The following is a 16,470-nucleotide window of genomic DNA, read 5'->3' on the forward strand; positions in this document are numbered from 1 at the left end:
TCAGGCACTTCCCCAGAATAATCAATCAATATCTCTCTCTCTCTCTCTCTCTCTCTCTCTCTCTCTCTCTCTCTCTCTCTTTGGAAGATTCCCTGAGATCACTATCCAAAATGAAAACAACTCCTCTCGTCCATTACATCCACCATAATCGTCATCCAAAGGGTTTTATTTGTATATTGCCCCTGTACAGGCTTCTGAAATCACAGCATAAATGTCAAAAATTGGGAACTTAGGTCACCTCTCTGGAACTCTTATCCCAGAAGGCAGAACCCATCTCTCACCAAGCACTCACCTACCCCTAAGAAAGGAAACTCAACACTTTCTAAGAACAGAATCTGGCCCCAAACTGTACCTTTTAATCACACACACACACACACACACACACACACACACACACACACACACTCCCTCCATCTGGTCTGAAGCCATGGAGCTGTTCTGTGGACCATACCATATCAACAAGCCTTCAGTAGTGGCGCACAGTAAGCAAGCCAGAGAAATCTAAATTATATCATGGAGCAGGACATAATTCTTCTATTTGGGTTAAAAAAAAAAAAAAAGACATTAAATTACCAAATTTCAAGGATAAAGGAACACAATATGGGAAAATTAGGCTGACCTAGCTATTTTCAACAATTAAAAAAAAAAAACCTAATAGACAATGGAACAAAACTCAGAGGGAAGAAAAATAAGACAGGGGTGGAAGGGGTAGATATGGCTCAGTGGATAAAGACACTCACCAACCAGTGGAGGGGTGCTCACATACCCTTCTTGAAAGCGTTACTTGGCAAGTAATTAAGAACTGAGTCAAACACCAGCGGTGGTGGCGCATGCCTTTAGCCCCAGCACTCAGGAGGCAGAGGCAGGCGGATCTGAGTTCAGGGCCAGCCTGATCTACAGAGTGAGTTCCAGGACAGCCTGTGCTACACAGAGAAACCCTGCCTGGGGGGTGAGGGGAAGAGTCAAGTCAAAAATAGTTTAAAACACACAAAACTCGGGAAAAGAATGTATAGTAAGTGCCAGGTGCAATAAATCTTTTCACACGTGCATTTTAGGACAAAAGCAAAGAGGACCGTGACCGAAGGCCAAAGGTGTCACACAGAGCTGGAAAGTGGTGACAAGGGAGAGGTGTGGCTGTGAGGGAGGAAACAGCCCACCTTTCCTAGCTGGGGTCAAGGCAGCACACCTACGTATGAATGGTGGCAATGGGCAGAAGCCACTGGCAAACAACTGAGATGCTGTGCTCCCCTTTCTGAAATCTACCTGTCATCTATCCATCTACATATCTATCACATATCTACCATGATCTACCTATCATCTATCTATCATCATCTATCCATCACCTAGCTGTAACACAAATCCTAGGTGGTCATATTAATTAAAAAAAAAAAAAAAAACCCAGAGGCAGACTGGGCTTTGGTGGCGCACACGTTTAATTCCAGCACTCAGTAGGCAGAGGCAGGCAGATCTCTGTGAGTTTGAGGCCAGCCTGGACAACAGAGTGAGTTCCAGGAAAGGCTCCAAAGCTACACAGAGAAATTCTGTCTCAAAAACAAACAAACAAACAAACAAATGAACGAACAAACAAATGAACAAACCCAGAGCCAGATACTGGGGAGAAAACTGAGAGATCAGAGAAGTAGAACAAGCTACAGCCAACCTCACCTTGCCAACTCCTCAGCAGATTCTGTTTCCTCAGACTGGAAGCCTCTGAGTCCTCACCTGGAAGGGATCTCAGCTGAACTGCTGATAAAAAGCCTCTAGTTCCTGGACCTCATGCCTTATATACCTTTCTGCTTCCTGGCATGACTTTCTCGGATTAAAGGCATATGTCCTTCCCAAACACAAGAGATCTCAAGTGCTGGGATTAAAGATGTGTGCCACCATGCCTGGCTCTGTTCCCAGTGCAGCCTTGAAGTCACAAAAATCAAGGGATCTCTGCCTCCCAAGTGATATGATTAAAGGCATGTGTGCCACCGCTGTCTGGCCTCTATGTCTAATCTAGTGGCTGGCTCTGTCCTGATCCCAGATAAGTTTATTAGAGTACACAATATATCACATTTTCCCCTTTTTGTCTAAAATAATGAAAGGTTATAACTAATATAAGAAAAACTATACACACTAAGTACAATAAGTATATACAATATATACAGTCAAGAATTACATTAACAATGTCTGTCCATTAACACTTGACAAATTCAGACAAAAAACTTCATTATTTATCCTATTTTGGTGAGTCCAATACAAAATTTGTATACAATATTAAAAAATCCAATTCAATGTAAAATATTTAAAATAAGTAGTTCCTTTTTAAAAGATTCAATAATCTACCTTTTTATCTTATCACCTAACTATCATTATCTATCATCTATCAGTATCTATTATCTGTCTATCATATATCTATCATTATTCATCTAGCTATCTATTCATCTGTTTATCTATTCATTTATCATCTATCTGTATCTATCTGTCTATCTATCATCTATCTCTAAGAGAAGGGGCCACGTGTATCTGGAACAGGGTACCAAATGTTAATTGTAGTTATTTCTGAGGAGCAGATGCTAAGACTTTTTGAATTTTTGGTCTTCTGCATTGGTTGAGGACAGTTGGCAGTCAGCATCCACATGCATGCCCTGTGTCCTCTTTACCCCTCACAACACATGAGCAGCAAAGCTAAATGCTGCATTTCTGTGGAGGCTCCTGTAGGTTCTGCCAGTCAAAGAAATTGAAATATGTAAATGAAGGAAAGTTATGTCCCAAAGACGTATGTCTGTGTGCAGTGACCAAAATCCAGTCTGGACTCTATAGCAGCCCTGTAGCGTGAGGCAGCTATGCCAGAGGAAGATGTACCCTCAGAAACAGCAGCAGCCTCCTGACCCCTGGATGGTACTGTAACCCTGCCAGTCAGCCCAGTGGTAGCCTCGGACCTGTACTCATCTAAGCTTCTCAAGGATTTCATAAGAATACCTAAAATACTTTGCATCCTGCATTGAAACATCACTGATGCCATACTCTCAATGGAATCCTGTGTACGTTACAAAAAGTCATTTTAGCTTAAGAAAATAAAAGAATAAGAGCAAATCTAACGAGATGGTCATGCTTTTTAATTCTGAACTATGAAATTGTTTTGGGTCTTCTATATCATGTTCCAAAACTTTCGCTTTCACAGGCTTACTTTAGCCACAGAAGGAAGCAAGCCCGAAATCAGGCAAACCACTTTGAGAGCTGCTGTGCTAACCCCAGACTCCCCTTGTAGCCCGCATTATAACTGGGTGTTTTGTCCTAATTCCATTTGGCTGAAATGGAAGATGACTACATTTAATGTGGGTGCTCAGTGGTCCCTGCCATCTTTAGATAGAACAAAAATGTGTTCCCTCCACAGGCTGACCTAAGTCACCCCAACATTCTCATTAAACAGATTAAAAGGCCAAGACTACAGCCAGGGCCAGTTACTTTCCAGCCTCAATTCTGCAGTTCATGAGCAATATTCAACACTGTATCTGTCACCCATTTGGATGAACATACCCTAAGGCTCTCCTGATTTTTCTTTTGTAAAAGACGTTTCTCTTTCTTGGTTTGCAGCTAAGCCAAACGCTGCCAGCCATCAGTGTCCTGACACCTTCTCTGATGATGCATTTCTGCTCTGACGCTTGCAGAGCTGTCCTTTGGAGTAGTAATCTCTGACATCTAACCCACCGTGGAGAAACGTGTCATTATCTTAGAAATGGTAAACTCACAATATAAGCAGAATACTAAAGCACCTCTGAGTCTTCTACATCCTGTCCTGCTTCTCCAGGGCAAGGTTACAGAATCTGTTAATGCTCTGGCGGACAGATTATTACACACGTGTTTTAATAGCACCAAGAACCCCTAAGCCAAGCAGCAGATATAAGTGGAATCAGCATGTGGAAAAAAATGGTGAATAAATTTTTTCACTTTCTTTTAAAAAAAGATTACCTAAAGTTGTTTAATTTTTTGAAAAAAAAATTAAATACATAGTTTAACATCTTATAAGATGTCATATAGAAAAGCCTTGAAGGCTTTTATTTTGGTGGAATAAAAGTCTCAGCTACAACTTATAACAAGTATAGAGACTTTTTTCTTCCTTCCTTCCTTCCTTCCTTCCTTCCTTCCTTCCTTCCTTCCTTCCTTCCTTCCTTTTTCTCTCAAGACAGGGTTTCTCTGTGTAGCAGCCCTAGCTGCTCTGGAACTCTCTTTGTAGACCAGGCTGGCCTCAAACTCACAGAGATATTACCACCACCACCACCACCACCACCCACCTACCCCCCCACCCACTCCCACCCCCACCTCCCCAGTGCTGGGATTAAAAGTGTGTGGCTTTAAAGAAGACATTTTAAAACACACAAACAAAAACAATGTAACAACCTACAATTTCTTTCTTGCTACTATAAAAGTTGGGTCTATGTCAAAGTCCACTAATTAACCCTAAGCAATTTCCCTGGGATGAACTGTGCTATCAAATCTATAGCTAAGAAAAATCTGAACAGCAGATTTCTTAAAAAAAAAAAAAATCAATAATCTGTTGCTAACATATTCTGGGAAGAGCCACATGACACTTGCAAAAAGAAAATAATTAAAGACCCAAAATTCTAATGTTAAAACTCTATAGTCTCAGAGCCAAATATAACAACAACAAAAAAAAATTAAACTGAACTTGAAGAGTTGTAAGATTTCTGGGAAAATGGGAAGTAAAAAAAAAAAAAAAAAAAAAAAAACAACAGTTCTACTGCTTTCTTAAAAAGCATTACTGATGCTAGCCAGGTTTCTTTACCTCCCAGGCCTAAGCAGAGCAGGCTCCCGAGACCGACTACATCAAAACACCCACACACGAAATTCTATGGTAACTCTTTCATTGTTTGGTCCAACAAAAATCCAGCCATCTTTTTGTTGTTGTTGTTTTATGTGTTTGTTATTCGTGCATGTCTGTCTGTGCACCATGGGCATGCGGTGTCCTTACAGGTCAGTAGTGTGCATACAGATAGATGGCTGTTAGCCATGTGGGAGCTGGGAATTGAACCCAAGTCCTCTGGAAGAGCAGCCAATGCTCTTACGTGCTAAGCCCTGTCTCCAGCCTCGGTTGAGCTAGCTATCTGCTATCCAGTCCTGGAGTCTGTCACACAGGCAGAAAACAACAGGAATAATAATTTAACGGGGAGAGGGGCGCGCGCGCGCACACGCACACACACACACACACACACACACACACATGCACACGCACACGTGCTCATAGGCCAGAGGTCAACATAAGATGTCTTCCTCTACTGCTCTGCATTTCATTTTGGGGCAAGGGTCTCTCATTCACTGATGCTGGAGCTCCCCATTTCAGCTCAGCTAACTGCCCAGCAAGACCCCAGAATCTACCTGTCTCTTTCCTCCCAAGCCTAGGGCTATAGGAACACACTATACATCTCTGATTTCGGCCTGTTCCCCCCGTTGGGTTGCTGGAAACCCAAGCTCAAGTCCTAACGTTTGCACAGCAAGAATGTTACCCACTGAGTCCTCTCCCCAGCCCAGTCAAGGGATGTTTTTAACCTATGTTAAGTCAGTGTCTTACGACTTTTTTTTAAATTATAAACTAACTTTTAAGAACTTTATTTACAAAAAGCTTTTGGCATGGTATTTATGAACACCAACCTGCAATTCCCCGTACAAGATTCTAAGAGAATTTCAAGGGATGATGCAGGATGCAAAGTGAAATTGTAGTACGAGTGGCCCCATGTTAAGCAGAAAAGCTATGACTACATGAGATTTAAAATCAGGTAAAATTGCTCGAGAGATTTAGTTTCTTCAAAAAAAAAAGAAAAGAAAATAGGAAGTTTTGGTTAGAAGCACAGAATCAAGGGTGGGATGAGGTAACACTGGTAGAATGGAGGTGATGAGTTTGTGGAATGAAGATAGTCCAAAAATAGGAAAGAGTAGGAGGAAGCTGCTGAAACAGGTAGCAGCCGGTATTGCCATGGCAACCACAATCAACAGATGAGCATCCATCACAGCATGAGGCTTCAGAGAGTCCCCATCTGCACCATATTCAAATTTCAGTGTGTGGGTCCAGCTACCGGTAGACATTACTAAACATCATTTAAGTAGACTAAACAGCCTGGTAGGAGGAACACGGGCTAGCGGGCATGTCTGTTATTAGCTGAACAGCAAAGGGACCTCTGGAAGATGTGCAAAGTAAGAGAATGACAGTGTTTTATTGATAGGTTAACAATGGTGCGCAATAATGCCGGTGGAAGCCGAGCCTGGGATTTATAGCACTTTTACCCTCACATCTCCTAGTCATGGATGTCCTCGGCCCTAGGAGCCATGCTTTCGTGATGAGGTAAATATTTTAGTTACAGAGTTCTTTCCCTTTAGATCAGTGAGGAAGCAGCGCGGCCACCACAAATCTGCCAGCTCAAAATTCATTCTCTGAGGCTTGTGCCAAGTCAGGGGGATTAGCACACTGTCACACACCACTAGTCAATTTACACTCCAGCATAACAAATGGCACAACTTGACCTGAGGCAGGAAAAAGTCCAAAAGAGACAGCAAGATGGAAGCTCGCTCAGACTCAGTTCCTTTGGTCTACACAACAACCTCCAAGGGTGAATCTAATGGCCTCGGTTTTCAAAGGAGCACACTGAGGCTTTGGCAGGGGGTAAATAGTTCCCCTTCTACCACACAATTCCTGTCATACGAGGCAGAAGTGAGGCCAGGGCAGGTAGGCCAACAGCAGAATGCTTGGTTGGCATGCACAAGGCCCTGGGTTCAGTCCTCAACACCTTTCCTAGAAAACCTTAACAAGAGGCAGAAAGCCAATCCGCCCTAAGCACCCAAGCAACATCGGTTCCCATGCACTGAAACTCTCCAGCTCCACGACAAAGGCCCAGGCTATGCCCACTTCCAGTGGCATTTACTTGGAAATAGTTCATTCTACTTTCACAAAATTGTTAAGTAAAACTATGCACTCATTAAAAGCAGGTCTATTGCTTTTACAGACATACCAGCTAGTGAACAGCTAAAAATGCAGACAGGAAGCCAGGCATGGAAGTGTGCACCTGAAATCCTAGCAAACAGTGAGGGTCATGAACCATTTAGTGAGACTTTGTTTCAAAACAAGATCACACAAAGAATTAAAAAGCAAAATGCCCATATGTTTCTTATCAATCTCTGTGATTCCAGCACATATATAAAATGTAATTTCAAGATGTTAGGAAATGAGGGTACAACTGAGTTGAGGGGCGGATGAGCTAGGGTAGACAGATGTTTACTGTACAGAAACCTCTGGGCGCCACATATTCTGGGAACCACACAGATGTACTGTATGCACCACAGAGGAGCAAGGGCAGCTTTTTGTACTTCCATACTAACGGTCATTTCAAGAGATACCTTAATATTTTAAGTGTAGCAATGATAAATAAAACTTTTGCAAATGTTTCCTTTATTTAATTTAGTCAAGGAAGAAAGAAAGACAACGGCTAGGTGCTTTTCACAACTGACGTTGGAGGAACTGAGTGAACTTTCACAATTTCAGACTAGAGATTAATAAATAGAAAGTGGGAGGAAACACACTGTAAAAATAATCGGGTGTATTCTGTGCACATGTGTGTGCAGATACCCCTGTGCATCTATGTGTGTGCAGGTGCCCCTGTGCGTCCATGTGTGTGCAGGTGCCCTGTGTGCACATGTGTGTGCAGGTGCCCCTGTGTGCACATGTGTGTTCAGGTGCCCCTGTGTGACCATGTGTGTGCAGGTGCCCCTGTGCAACCGTGTGTGTAGGTGCCCCTGTGTGTCCATGTGTCTGCAGGTGCCCCTGTGTGCACATGTGTGTTCAGGTGCCCCTGTGCATCCATGTGTGTGCAGGTGTCCCTGTGCATCCACGTGTGTGCAGGTGTCCCTGTGCAACCATGTGTGTGCAGGTGTCCCTGGGCAACCATGTGTGTGCAGGTGCCCCTGTGCATCCACGTGTGTGCAGGTGTCCCTGTGCAACCATGTGTGTGCAGGTGTCCCTGGGCAACCATGTGTGTGCAGGTGCCCCTGTGCATCCACGTGTGTGCAGGTGTCCCTGTGCGACCATGTGTGTGCAGGTGCCCCTGGGTAACCATGTGTGTGCAGGTGCCCCTGTGCATCCATGTGTGTGCAGGTGCCCCTGTGCATCCATGTATGTGCAGTTGTCCCTGTGCATCCATGTGTGTGCAGGTGCCCCTGTGCGACCACATGTGTGCAGGTGCCCCTGTGTGCACATGTGTGTGCAGGTGCCCCTGTGTGACCATGTGTGTGCAGGTGCCCCTGTGTGCACATGTGTGTGCAGGTGCCCCTGTGCACCATGTGTGTGCAGGTGCCCCTGTGCACACATGTGTTCACAGACACAGAACAAAATTGCTTTTGTTCCTTAAGCACAGGGAAGGTGTTTTATTGGAGGATGATTCTTTTTCCTCTGCTTAAAATCCCCCTTGGCTATCATGGTATCTCCCTCCCTGCCCTCCCTCCCACTCTGTCCCTGTTCCAGCTTGACACCCCCCCCCCATTTCCCTATGTTCTCATCCTCCACTCCTCACCCTCCACCACCCCATGATAGATGAGGACATCATGGGAATAGGAAGAGGCAAGGTGCTGGGGAGGCTCTCAGGATTCCACAAGGATGACCCCACCTGGGAGGGCGCCTGGACTGGTCTACTCTAGTGACCGGTCTAGCGAATAACCTGTCATCACAGAGCCTTTGTCCAGTGACTGATGGAGGCAGATGCAGAGATCCACAGCCAGGCGCCAGGCTGAGCTCCGGGAATGCAATTGATGAGAGAGAGGAGATCCTGCAGGCGAAGGATGTGGAGATCATGATGGGAGGATGTGCAGAGATGACCGGCCACACCAGTGGAAGCCCATGAACTATGGAGTGGTGGCTGTGGAGCCCCATGGGACTGGACTAGGCCCTCTGGATACAGAAGACAGTTGTTTGGCTCGACTGTTTGGGGGGCACTCAGGCAGGAGGATCGGGATCCGTCCCTGGTGCATGGGCAGGCTTCTGGGAATCGGATGCCTGTAGCGTGACACCTGGCACACAGCCTTGGTGCAGTGGGAAGGGGCATGGACCTGCCTAGGCTCAGTGTGCCAGGCTCTGCTGACTCCCCATGGGAGACCTTGATTTGGGGGATGTGGGGATGCGGGATGGCTTGGGAGAGAGGGCTGGGAGGTGGGAGGAGGGAGGAGGTTGGATCTGTGGGTGGTATGTAGAGTGAGTAGAAAATGTCTTTAAAAAGAAAAATGGGGAAAAAATCCCTTGGCTAAAGCCATAGTTATGTTCTATAAGATGGTGGTTATAACCAAAACTCCATACACATTCTGTCTCAGCCTTCATAATGAAATATCATAATCTGGCTAATTCAGAAACCATCTAAAGCTAAACTAATAAGAACCCACTTCTTACAATACTAGGCAGGCTTATATTTCTTAAGTTTTTGGTTTCTCTGTGTAGCCCTGGCTGTTCTGGAACTCACTCTGTAGAGCAGGCTGGTCTCGAACTTATAGAAGTCAATCTGCATCTGCCTCTGAGTGCTGGGATTAAAGGCGTGTGCCGCCATCACCCGGCTGCTTATATTTCTTTGTGAAAGCAAGCATTTCCTTTCCTGCTTAATATGATTCACGTTGGTTTGAGGCGCTGCGTTTATTTGAAACATTGAACTTACTGTGGCATTGCTTCTGTTTTCTTTCAGCATAAACATAACAAGTGACCGAGAACTACCGTGTACTAGCAATGCTTATAAACACCTGTGCTGTTCAAATACTCATGACCCTGAGACAGAGACGGTTATTATTCTAATGTTCAAGATAAGTCGTGTGGGTAAAGTCACTTGGGACACACTAGAGATGTAAAACCAGCCCTCTCTCCAACATTTAAGCCACACTCCACAGCAGCAGTTCAACATGCCTGCTTAGTAACTGTTCCAACAGCAACTCAACTCCAAAGGACACCTTGGGACAAAAGCTTTTCTTGCCATATAGCCACTAAGCAATTGGAACTCACAGAAACAAAACACAGCCTCGATGCTTACAGAGCATCTTGGGAGTCTACTGTATAAACACAGCGCTACCAGAAGGATCACTGTGACAGGGAAGAGAGACCAAATGTACTGATGGAAAGGAAAGGAAGCTGCACCCGCCAGCCTCTAAGACTAGTTCTGGTCGACTTGTTCCACTTACATTAAACCGACATCTCAATGAGAAACGTATTGATTGATTGGTAGATCGGTTGTAGCAACAATTAATAATTAAAGCCAATGATTAAGGACTAATGAAAAATGTTGGTGCTAGCACACACCATGATATATGCTTGTCATCTCAAGCCTTTCTGGGCTTTCTGGGCTAACAGCCATTTTTCTGCTCTGTGACATAAACAGGTTACGTCAAAGCCAAATGTGTATTTAATGTTGAGGAGAAACGAGTCATCTTAATGAGCAATTCTGTGTTCCATCTTCAAAATTCTTTTTTAAGTACGGAAAATTAGAACATTCAAACACAATGAAGAATAACTAAATTTACTATACTGCCAAAAAAGTTGTTTTGATGTGATACTCTGATTGACAGGTTCTGAAGTAATGGGTTTCGACACACATACTTTTACAACACTTTCCCTTCCAAGTGGTTTCATAGACGATTGGCTCATGGTATCTGCTACAGCTGTGTTCTATAAAGTGGCCGCATCACTGAAGGAACAGAATCGGAGCTGGTGGGGAATATTTTCTCTTAGAACAGTAAATTGTCCCTGAAAATGCCTAGTCACAATCTCGAACCTTCACACATGTGTGCTTCCACTTGAAGATGCTCTTTTTTCTGAAAGAGAAAACAATTATATATTTGATTCATGAGTGTTGAACTCGGTGCTGAAAGTGCTATAACTCAAGTCTGAGAAAAACCTCCTCTTATTCACATTTTCTGCATACAACGCCTCACAGCTTCTTGATTTTAGGAGCACAAAACACATGTTAGCACTAACCTGGGGGCCATTTGAAACAGCACGAGCACTACCAAAATGCACAAAAATCCGATCACGCCAGTGAGATGGCACAAAGGATGCCTGTTTAAAAATGAGAGATGAAAGGGAGGGTGAACACCCTTCAAGCACGTGCCTCAGTGAGGAGCGTGTACACACAAGGCAACTCAAAGTTTCCCTCACTTTAAACATGTCCACCAACGGTCAGGAAAACACAAGAGTCGATTCTGCAGCTACAGCGATCCTTACTGAGAGGGTGAACTGGCAAGTTGGGAAGACATGAATGAACGATTAACTGTGTAACATGTCAAGTACATCCCCATAATGTTTTTAATTATATGAAAAACTCCACTAACTATGGTGCCGAGTTCAGGAGCGCATGCAAATTATACTAAAGGGTACCTAATGGGGTTAAGGAGACTGCTTAGTTGGTAATGTGCTTGGCTATAAAGCATGAGCAGCTGGCTTCGGATTCATGTTAAAAGCCAGGCACAGGGACTCAAAAGATGGCTCAGCAGTTAAGAGCACTGGCTTCTCCTGCAGAGGGCTGGGGTTCACTTCCCAGCACCCTTACAACTGTTTGCAACTCCTGGGGAAATCACATGCCCTCTTCAGGCCTCCATAGGCACTGCATGTACACAGTGCACAGACACTCGTGCAGGCAAGAGACCTATAGAAATAAAAACTAATAACAACAACAACAAAGTCCAAGTACAGCGGTGCTAGGGGGAGGAGGCTAGTGACACAGGGTGGTCCCTGGAGTTGGCTGGACAGCCAGTCTAGCCAACCAATGAGCTACAGGTTCAGTAACAGATTAATAATAATAATGGTAATAATAATAATAATGTGAACCACTAAGGAAGACACACACTCAATGTTGGCTTCCAACTTCCATATGCCCACCCCATCCCACAAGACCCCATACATGTGCAGAGAGAGAGAGAGATACAGAGACAGAGAGACAGACATACAGAGACAGAGAGAACACACCAGACCCCTAAAGGTATGACTTGAGTAATGCAGAAGCATTATCTCACTAATATTTATTATGTGACAAAAGCCATCATTGATCTGGGTCATGTAGTTCATCTTTAAAGTCAAAATTCACTTCACTGGTTTATGCAGAGAATCATTTCTAAGAAACGCACCTGACATTGTTTGCTGAACGGAATTTTTAACACAAAAGCACATTTTACCAAATAAGCGTTTATCAATATCAGGCCAATACATTATTGTTTGCTAAGTACTTTTTACACAAATAAATCTACTACCAATAGCCAAGGCTTTCTATTGTAGTAAACCTTTTCTTAAGAATTAAAATTCAGGGTTTTTTGTTTGTTTGTTTGTTTGTTTGTTTGTTTTTTGTTTTTCAAGACAGGGTTTCTCTGTGTAGTTTTGGTGCCTGTCTTGGATATCACTCTGTAGACCAGGTTGGCCTCGAACTCACAGAGATCTGCCTGGCTCTGTCTCCCAAGTGCTGGGATTAAAGACGTGTGCCACCACTGCCTGGCTAAAATTCAGTTTATTAAAGACATAAATTGTTCTGTCTATGGTACAGCTGTCCTGGACCAGCCCTAGGTATATGGTACCACAAAGACCTGACCCTGGGCACTGATAAAAGGTTATCCCACCAGCTCTTGGCCAGATGTATGGGGCTCCCCTGATTCTATAATGGCACCCTCTCCTTCTAGGCCAGTGGTTGGGATGATGTACAAGGCTCATGCTCCCACCATGGCTACTTTGTTCTGACGGTCCCAGTGGAAAAGAAGCTGGAGCAACCTTCCCATAGGCACAGCTCATGAGGAAGCCTTACTGAGGATGCTGGAGGCTTTGAGCACCCCAAGGTTGTCTGGCTGATGGATGTCTGAGGCTACTTCTGGAACTGCCTGAGATCCAAGTGACCCTAGTGTTTGAGCATACAGACCAGAACAAACGGACATACATGCACAAGGCATGCCCACTAGGCTTGCCACTCGAGACCATCAAGGATTTAATGCACTAGTTTCTAAGAGGTGTAGATTTCCTTCACAAAAAATGCATAGTACACAGAGACCTGAAGCCAGAGAACATTCTAGTGACAAGTAGTGGGAGAGTCAAGCTGGCTGACTTTGGCTTAGCCAGAATTTATAGCTACCAGATGGCCCTCACACCTGTGGTTGTTACACTCTGGGCCATGCTCCCGGAGTTCTTCTGTAGTCTATAAATGCAATGCCTGTGGACATATGCAGTGATGGCTCTATCTTTACAGAGACGTTTGTCAGAGGCCTCTCCCCTGTGGACACTCGGAAGCTGATCTTTGATCTGATTGCGCAGCCTCCAGTAGATGACTAGCCTAGAGGCATATCTCTCCCCAGATCCCCCACCCCCAGCCCCCAAGGGCCTCGGCCAGTCGGTAGTGACAGAGACGGAGGAGCCCGGAGCACAGTGACGTCTGGAACCGCTAACTTTTAAACCACATAAACGAATCTCTGCCTCTAAGCCCGGCAGCACTCTGATCTACACAGGAAGACTGTGATGCCTAGAGCAGTGGGGTCCCTGGGGTCCCCCGTTCTGTCCACTTTTGAGGAGAGAGCCCCAAGAAGACGAGCTCTGCCTTCCTCCAAAGTTGGGGAGAGAGACTCTTTCAACTTTTTACATCTTTAAGTGACATCCCCACCCCTCCTTCTGGGGCTCATCTTGCCCTCCTATGTCTCGACACTACAGACTATGCCCTCTCTTCCTTTCATTGGGGGTCCTTCTTTTTGTGCAGGAAAAGAAAATGAGACAAAGAAAAAGGACATACATCTAAAACACAGGTCAACCTGGAGGTAAATTCCATTTACATGTCAGATGGCTCTGTCCAAAAATAACTGATAAACTTCAATGTGCTCTTTCAGAAACTATTGATTCTATTACCAATACTCATACTTGTTGTTTTGTTGTTTGTTTGGTTTGGGTTTTTTCGAGACAGGGTTTCCCTGTGTAGCTTTCCGCCTTTTTCTTGGAACTCACTCAGTAGCCCAGGCTGGCCTTGAACTCACAGAGATCCGCCTGGCTCTGCCTCCCGAGTGCTGGGATTAAAGGCGTGTGCCACCACCGCCTGGCTTATTACCAATAATCAACCCTTTACTTAATAAAAATCAGCTATACAGACTAATTTCAGCTCTAAATACCTCAATACCGTCTTTTCTTTTTAACAGTCTGATGAAGTCCCTAGGAACTGGGATCACAGGCATGAGCCACCATACTTGGCTTCTCTACTTATTTTTACAGAAACTATAAAGTACTGAATTAGGGCTAGCAAGATGGCTCGGAGGGCTCAGGCGTATGCTGCCAGGCTTAACAACCTGAGCTCCATCCCTGGGATTCACTTATTCTATTGCCTATAAGTTGACCTCTGACCTCTGCATGCCTGCGGTAACGTACTCCTGTGCACAATAAATAAACGTTAATTTTTCATTTTTTTAAACATTAAATTACCATTATTCAGTTGTTCTTCCATGTAGAAATGGAACTTAAGAGAGTGTTAGGTGAACAATTCACACCATTTCTTACTATTCCAACAAAAATATTTTATCTCCCTCTAGAAATATGAAGCACTGTGTAATCTAATTATTAAATGTTTTATTAATACAATTTGTGTTCTTGAGTGAATTGTCAAAATTCAAATTTTCTTTTTGTATTTTTGCAATATAATGAACTATACCCAAATTTAAAAGCTAAAATTTTCTTACAAAAACAAACATGTTTCCAACCAAAAAAAAAAAAAATTAATGGAAATTTGCAAAGAAAAGTAAAGAAATAAATGATAAATAATTCAGGAGAGATGGTTCCAGTAGCAAAGTGCTAGGAACATAAGCATAAAGATCTAAACTCAATCCCCAGAACATAAAAAGTGGGGAGACAAAAGCAGGTGGATCTCTGTGAGTAAGAGACCATCCTGGCCTACAGAGTGAGTTCTAGGCCAGTCAGGGCTATGTAATGAGACCCTGTCTCAATAATAATAATGATAATATAAGAAGGAGGAGGAGGAGGAGGAGGAGGAGGAGGAGGAGGAGGAAGAGGAGGAGGAGGAGGAGGAGGAGGAGAAGCAGAAGCCACAGCAGCAGGGCATGGTAGCATGCACTTGTAACCCCAGCACTGAGAGGCAGAGACAGGAGAGTCCCTTGGCGATGGCCAGCTATCCAGCCTGCTCAGCAGGCCTCAGGTCCCAGTAAGAGACTGATAAAAGCAAGTGGGATGACAGCTAAGGTTGACCTCTGGCTTCCAAACACACAAACATCCAAACACATGGAACATACTCCTCCCAAACTTTTTGTAGTGTGCATACGTGGACACGTATATTTCAAAAGGAGGAGCCTTGGAATCTCTTTTTTCAAAGATACAAATTTTATCTTCTATATCAATATGATATAAGTAAGTTTATTATTTCAATTCTCTTACTACTGAACACCTTCAATCCGTGATGCATTTGATTGAATAATAGACCTTTTAAGGATATACATAATTAATCTAACCAATTCTTTATTATTGGACACTTTTACCGTAAACAAAAAGTGAGAAATACCTTTCAGGTTAAACATTGGAAGAGCTAGGAATTTATTGACTATGTGACGGGTTCATAATAAATTTCAGTGTCAGGATGTAGTAAGCTTTTCATTTTTCTTTTTTAGTGTTGCTTTTAAACTCCCTGCCTGAGGTATGCAAATATTTATCTTTATAGTTAGGCTAGTACTTTAACAATTCCATTCATTATAAGTCTGATTATTAACCCAACTAAAAATTACATAGTATGAGATACAGGCTTTAAATGTTTAACTAAATAGTGACCCATTTGCCACTGATTTGAAATAGTTTACTTAAAATATACATTTGTGCAGGGCGGTGGTGGTGCATGCCTTTAATTCCAGCACTTGGGAGGCAGAGCGGGCGGATCTCTGTGAGTTCGAGACCAGCCTGATCTACAGAGTGAGATCCAGGACAGGCACCAAAACTACACAAAGAAACCCTGTCTCAAAAAAAAAAAAATAAATAACACACACACACACACACACACACACACACACACACACACACATTCATGAGCACATTCTTTTCAGTTACACTCATCTATTTCTTTCCATATCCAAGCCAAATTATTTTTTTACAATCTATTTTTTGGGTTTTCTATTTGTTTGTTGGTTGGTTGGTTAGTTGGTTGGTTTGCTTGAGACAAGGTCTCACTGTGTAGCCCTGGCTGCCCTGGATCTCACTCTGTAGACCAGGCTGGCCTCAAACTTACAAAGATCCACCTGCCTCTGCCTTAAGTACTGGGATAAAGGGCATGCGCCTCCACACCCAGCCCTACAACCTTAGGCTGTTTGATTATATCTGGTTGCTAAGAAACTCTTCATCACTGCTTGATGTGTAACCAGATATTATTTCATGGCCTTTTAATTCATTTTAGTAAGTTAGCTAAAGATTTTTTTTTATCACATTTGTTAGGAAAGGGCACTCACACG

At 43.7% G+C, this 16,470-nt stretch overlaps 1 protein-coding gene and 1 pseudogene across 4 annotated transcripts in view; one reads left to right on the top strand and one right to left on the bottom strand.

Moving 5' to 3' along the window:
* The window catches only part of LOC118591146, a 38,186-nt pseudogene extending 24,553 nt beyond the window's left edge, over positions 1 to 13,633 (top strand).
* Positions 1 to 16,470, bottom strand: part of Dgkh (diacylglycerol kinase eta) — a 180,929-nt gene that overhangs the window by 139,541 nt on the left and 24,918 nt on the right. The window lies entirely within an intron of this gene.

This window comes from Onychomys torridus, chromosome 9 (assembly GCF_903995425.1).
Source record: "Onychomys torridus chromosome 9, mOncTor1.1, whole genome shotgun sequence".
In the NCBI taxonomy this organism is placed as follows: domain Eukaryota; kingdom Metazoa; phylum Chordata; class Mammalia; order Rodentia; family Cricetidae; genus Onychomys; species Onychomys torridus.